Source organism: Thrips palmi, unplaced genomic scaffold, assembly GCF_012932325.1.
Source record: "Thrips palmi isolate BJ-2018 unplaced genomic scaffold, TpBJ-2018v1 HiC_scaffold_5, whole genome shotgun sequence".
In the NCBI taxonomy this organism is placed as follows: domain Eukaryota; kingdom Metazoa; phylum Arthropoda; class Insecta; order Thysanoptera; family Thripidae; genus Thrips; species Thrips palmi.
The window spans coordinates 17023490-17029489 of record NW_023144632.1 but is presented as its reverse complement, the minus strand read 5'-3'; positions in this window follow the sequence as shown (position 1 = coordinate 17029489).

Here is a 6000-nt window from a genome sequence, read left to right as displayed (position 1 = left end):
CGCCGAAATGACAGACTTATGCCGCAGTGCTCGGCGAGCGGGGCGTAAGGGCACGTTTTTTGAGAATAATTGTGCGTTATAGAAGCAAGGTAGATCCTTTCCGCGCAGTGCTCCGTAAACTATGCCACAATTACAAGCAAATGTCAAATTTTGAGCCCGGCGGGGGCCGGGGAACGTCCCTAAATGTGGGCGGGAAAACGACTCGGGACGCCGAAATGACAAACTTTTGCCGAAGCTCGGTGGGAGTGCCCGGGCCCATGAGGCCCCGTTGTGCTTCGACGGCCTTCCGCCGAACGGCTTGCCGTCCATGTTCGACGCTCCTTCGTCAAATCAAACATAATTGGGATTTTATGTAACAGGGCACGGAATATACTAGCAAGGCAACGTAAAATTTCACGTAGAATCTTATTTTAGGGTCAGTTGTGTAAATTGTCCAAGGATGTCCCGGTTAAAAGCGGATCTGCAACTCAGAGCTAGGTTATGCCAGCCGTGACGTGCGCCTCGCACCGTGCTTCGACGGCAAACCCCTGTCGCGATTCACGCCGTATTTTCGGCGGTATTCCTTCGAAGGTTCGAGAAAAGTTTTAGCGTGGTGTTTGCATCGACGTAGAATCGATGAAAAATCCATCGATTCTACGTCGAACCGATGTCGTTTCGAACGCCTAATTCTGGCTGGGCCTTTACCCTAGCTGCCACCTGCCACCCGAAAAGGCGCGACTTTTTGCCAAGGCAAAGGCAAAAAAATTGTTCCGCTGCCACGGACTCATTTTTTTAGTCACTTGGGCCAAGCAACTGGTTGTTTTCACGTTGTTCTGCTCGCACTTATTGCGGTGCGCTGCCGAGGTGTTGCTGGCGCCCTGCCGCCGTCGCTGCCAACTAATTCGAAGCGAGAGAAGCACAATCTCGCGGCTCGGCTCCCCGAGGCGCGGCGGGGCGGCGGCGGGGCGGCAGCGTCAATCTTCTTTCCTTTTTCATTCCTTCCTGCCCCGCGTCGCCTGGCCGGCGATGGCTGTCGCGCCTGCGACACAGAATGCCGGCGACGTCGCCTCATCCCCGCATGCAGCCTGACGACACAGTAAATGTCTCACGGTGAAACACCCTTAAAACCTTACGAAGTATTTGGAGCATACATACGTACAAACTAATTTACTTTGTTATACGAAGAAGTAGTTCGTAAATTACGAAGTATTTTCTTTGTAAGCTTATGTATGCTCAAAATACTTTGTTCTAACAAACTGCTTTGCTTTGTAAAGCCTGAAATAGTTTGTGAGGTTTTCTCAGTGAAGGCTGCACCAACATATTATGGAGACTTTCTCCATGATACCAACGAAATTCGTCAAAATATCTATAGGGTACACTGAATTTTCAATGGTATGTTACGAAGTCAGCTGCACCACCATAATATGGAACATTTTCACCATAATATGGAGAATCTTCACTGTACAACATTTAGAGTGGAGAACACCGCCTCGCCACGGCCTCACCATGCGTCAAGAAATGTTCAACTTCAGCCGTCTTAGCGGGGCGTTTCGGGTTGCCATCCAGGGCCTTGCGACAGCTCGCCGTCCTCCGTCCCCGCCGCCGCCACACAACACTTCCCCCAGGTGCGCGCCGCGCCGCTCGCCGCGCTTGGCCGCGCCACTGCTTTGCCGTCCCCGAACTTTGCAAACTCTCGACTGGCAATGGTCGTCGTTTATTTGACTCAGCCGTTTGTCGCGCCCCAGGGGCCCGATCCGATCCGATCCGACCGGCCGGCCCGGCGGGGCGAGTGCCGTTGGCTGCACTGGCTGCAGCGGCTGCAGCGCACAGTGGGCCAGAAGCCGGTGGAGGCGGCCAAAACTCTAGAGGCGTTTTGAGCTCCAGCGTCGCTAAATGGGACTCGAACCGAACGTGTGACCCCACCAATGGATTCCTCGTTCGCAGAGCAATCCATTGGTGGGGTCACACGTTCGGTTCGAGTCCTATAGAGCGGCTCTGGAGCTCAAAACGCGTCTAGAGTTTTGGCCGCCTCCACCGGCTTCTGGCCCACTGTGCAGCGGCCGGTCTCTGCCGCTGCTTTGTGGCGCAGCACTGCACTGCACTCCATTCACCGTCGTCCGTCCCCCGTCCCCAATCAAGAGGCGGTGCAGCCAAAGTGCAGGCTGAAGGCTGAAAAACCAAACCCGGTCCGACAGAAGCGTTTTGTTTTGTTTTGTTTCTCGCATTTGCATGTCAGCGCGCGGCGCCGCGGCGGCGGGGGCGCAGGCGGGGGCGCGCCCAGAGGCGGCCCGGTGTGGCCCTTAAAAAAGGAGGGAGAGCGAGGCGAAAGGTGGGAATGCAAAATAGCGTAAACCACCTCGGCGCGCTGCAAATTTCATGAAATGTCAAAGAATAATCATGATAATGCGTTTTCGAGGTCGTGGAAGAGAGAGGCGGCGTGCGCTGCGCGGTGTGCTGCTGCGAGGTGCGGCAGGAGCGCCAACCGTTCCCTGAATTCATTCGCCCAGGCGGACCGCGCCGCTGCATTTCCCAGTGTGCGTCGCTCAATTCAGCCAGCGAGCCAGCACACTGGGGCCGGCGAAGTGGCACGGGGCGGAGCGGGGCTGGGCGGGGTGATTCGCCACACGTGGCCAGCCGGTCGCCAGGGCCCGGACTAACTTCTTCAGAGAGCTAAAATGGACTGGCGGGCCGTCACGCCCGGTCAAGCCGTCCCAAGTACCAGGAACCGACGCACAGTGGGCCAGAAACCGGCGGAGGCGGCCAAAATTCTAGACGCATTTTGAGCTCCAGAGTCGCTAAACAGGACTCGAACCGAACGTGTGACCCCACCAATGGATTCCTCGTCCGGAGAGCAATCCATTGGTGGGGTCACACGGTCGGTTCGAGTCCCATTTAGCGACTCTGGAGCTCAAAACGCGTCTAGAATTTTGGCCGCCTCCACCGGTTTCTGGCCCACTGTGTGACGCCTCTGCCACCTGGACTACCGAGGTACATGGTTGGATTGGGGGCGGGCGATTTCAAGCCTTAAACCGCACTGGGAGAGGCAGTGAAAAAGCAGAGCACTATAGTAGTAGTTCTTATCCTTTTTGGTTTGGTTGTGTACAAAATCTCATTCAATTGCATTTTTGGACCCGCCACTCACACAAAGACTTTTGAAGATTGTCCGAGCTTAAAAAAGCGCTTCGATCCTCATTGTTTGATCGTTTCTGCGCCCCGTTGTCTGTCCAAAAGTCATACCCACCACCTTTTGCGAACATGCGAACAGAGACAGAGAGTGCAGACAGGCTGAACGAGGGCGGGGGGCCCAGGGCCGCACTGCACATGCACTCGCCAAATCCCTTGCCGGGGAGCCACCGCGTTGAATTGCAAAGCAAGTCCTCATCCATTTGCTACCCCGACAGATATAAGTGCAAATATTGAAACTGCAGCCCCATGGGGCTGGGGAGGCGGCAGCCCCCTTTCCCAGCCGCTGGCGGCGGGCCTCCAGACCCGCTCACTCATCCCGTTGTGTGCCGGGGAGAGTCTTTCAATAAATCCACGGAGACGCAACTCGATAATCGCACAGCCAGCCGCGCCGCCCCGCGCCCGACGCGCGCCATATCCCTCTTGCTGAGCCGCTCTCACGCCCCACGCCGCGGCAATGCCACGGCCCACGCAATGCGAGGATGAGAAATCGGGCGGGAAGCGCGTTGGACGGCGCGGCGACGGCTGTCTCCGTGCAGGAAGATGCCTGGCACATTTGCACACCCGAACCGAACCCGAAGCGCTTCGGCTCCGAGCGGCACCTCGGCGGCCTCGGCCAGGCGGCTTCGGCGGGGAAGGAAGGGCGATGGGAGGCTTCTCTGAAACTCCAGAGACGAAGTTGTCCAACCTATTGTAACCAAACCTAACGGGCTCGCAACAGATCTTTCGATACAATCTTGAAAGCTGTCAAAGCAAACAACTTCGCGGTACAAAGTATTCTCCGGCATGGCGTGTGGCTCCATGTCTCCAGCTTTGTACACCGCGAACTTCTCTTCACTTTGCAAAGAAATAGTGCGTAAGTTGCTCCAAAAACGCAACGTTGCGAAGAGATGGTTTGTTAACTTCCAAAGCGATTTCTTTGAAAGTTCGAAAGTAATAGTTAACAAAGCAAAGAAAAAACTTTGTAACAGAGAGACCTTTTACGCGTACTTAGCAAGGATTTAAGAGTGTACCAACGGCAGCTATTACGCTACTGGTGGCAGATCTGAGGTGTCACGCAGACAAGGTCAATAAAAATTAAAAAACTCGGTACTCTCCGAGTATCATCTGCTTTATGTTAAAGTATAAAACCATAAACCCGCCCCAGCGATGAGAAGCCGCGTCCAGCCGCCGTTCCCCCACCCACGGGCCGGCGCCCGAACCGATGTGCAAATGTGCCAGGCATCTTCCTGCATTGAGACGCCAGTGGCGCGGCGGCGTGCTGCCGCATCATCAGTGTGGCCACTGAGTGTGCCAACCCCTGCCCGGGGTTCGGGTTCGATCGAGGGTTCGATTCCGAGACGCGCCCCTACAACGGAGTGGCTAGACTACACAGTGGGCCAGAAGACCGGTGGAGGCAGACAAATCTCTTGACGCGTTTTGAGCTCCAGAGTCGCGAAATGGGACTCGAACCGGACGTGTGACCCCACTAATGGATTCCTCGTTCGAAGAGCAAACCATTGGTGGGGTCACACGTTCGGTTCCAGTCCCATTCAGCGTCTCTGGAGCTCAAAACGCGTCTAGAGGTTTGTCCGCCTCCACCGGTCTTCTGGCCCACTGTGCGCTAGACTGCCGGCCTGCCCGCAATACCGACAAGGCCCTGGCGCCGGCCGGGCCGACTGCCTCGCCACCAAGTCCCGCTCAAAGATGCGGCATTTCAATGGAGCGCGCAGACAAGGGAAACGAAAGCAGGCAGGCACGGGGCCGCGGGCGGTGCCAAGGCGAAGGCGGTGCACTGCTGAGGAGACACGCCAGCCCGCCAAGTCGAAGGGGGCAGCGGGACCCGCAGCAGACGGCCGTGGCACGCCGGCGCGGCGGCACGGGCCTTTGAAGACGTCGACAAACATTGACTGTTGGCGGTTTGTTCCTTATACTCGGCGAGCCCGGCGCCGCTATTGAGGCATGCGGCACCAGGAGTTGGAGATCTCGGTCTTGGCGTCGTACGGAGGAGGCGGGGGCCGACCGAGGGCTAGGTCCCGCCGCAAGTTCCAAGAGAACGCCGAGATCGAGTCCAAGTCTAGTCGGCGCACTGTAAATGTCTTACGGTGAAAGGCTGCACCAACATATGGTGGAGATTTTCTCCATTATACCAACGAAATTCGTTAAAATATCTATAAGGTACAGTGAATTCTCAATGGTATGTTACGAAGTCAGCTGCACCACCATAATATGGAACATTTTCACCATAATGTGGAGAATCTTCACTGTAGAACATTTAGAGTGCGCCGCACCGGCGCCTACCCCCACGCGGGTAAGGCGTCGGCGTCGGGAAGGGAAAATGGGATGCACCCATCTCCAACTCAAGCTAAGCAGCTCATTTGCTCCCTCAAGTCAGCGAATGGGACTCGAACCAAACATTTTGATGATGCCGATTAGTTTGTCTTCGCACCAGCTGATCGGTGATTCTAGTTCATAACTATTCAGCGTAAACCATTGACCCCAACGCGAGGGGTACCTCACTTCGTCTAGTCAGTGTACACCCCTGACTCCAGTCACTGCCTTGTTTCAGTCTAGTCCGAGGGGGCAAAAACTCGCGCAATCATGTGTACACGGCCCCCGAAATCACACGCGAATCATTGAGAATCACGCGAAATCAAGCAATCCGAAATCAGCCAAAATCACTAAAATCGACCGAAATTAGGCAGAATCACACGAAACCAGGCCAAATCAGTCCGAAATCATTTCTTTCCGAACACAATCACACGCAATCACGCTCAACATCACCCTGGTGCGTCGCGAAATAAGGCAAAATCAGCCATGAAATCAATTTAAACCATGCGCAATCATTGTGTTTTCCGA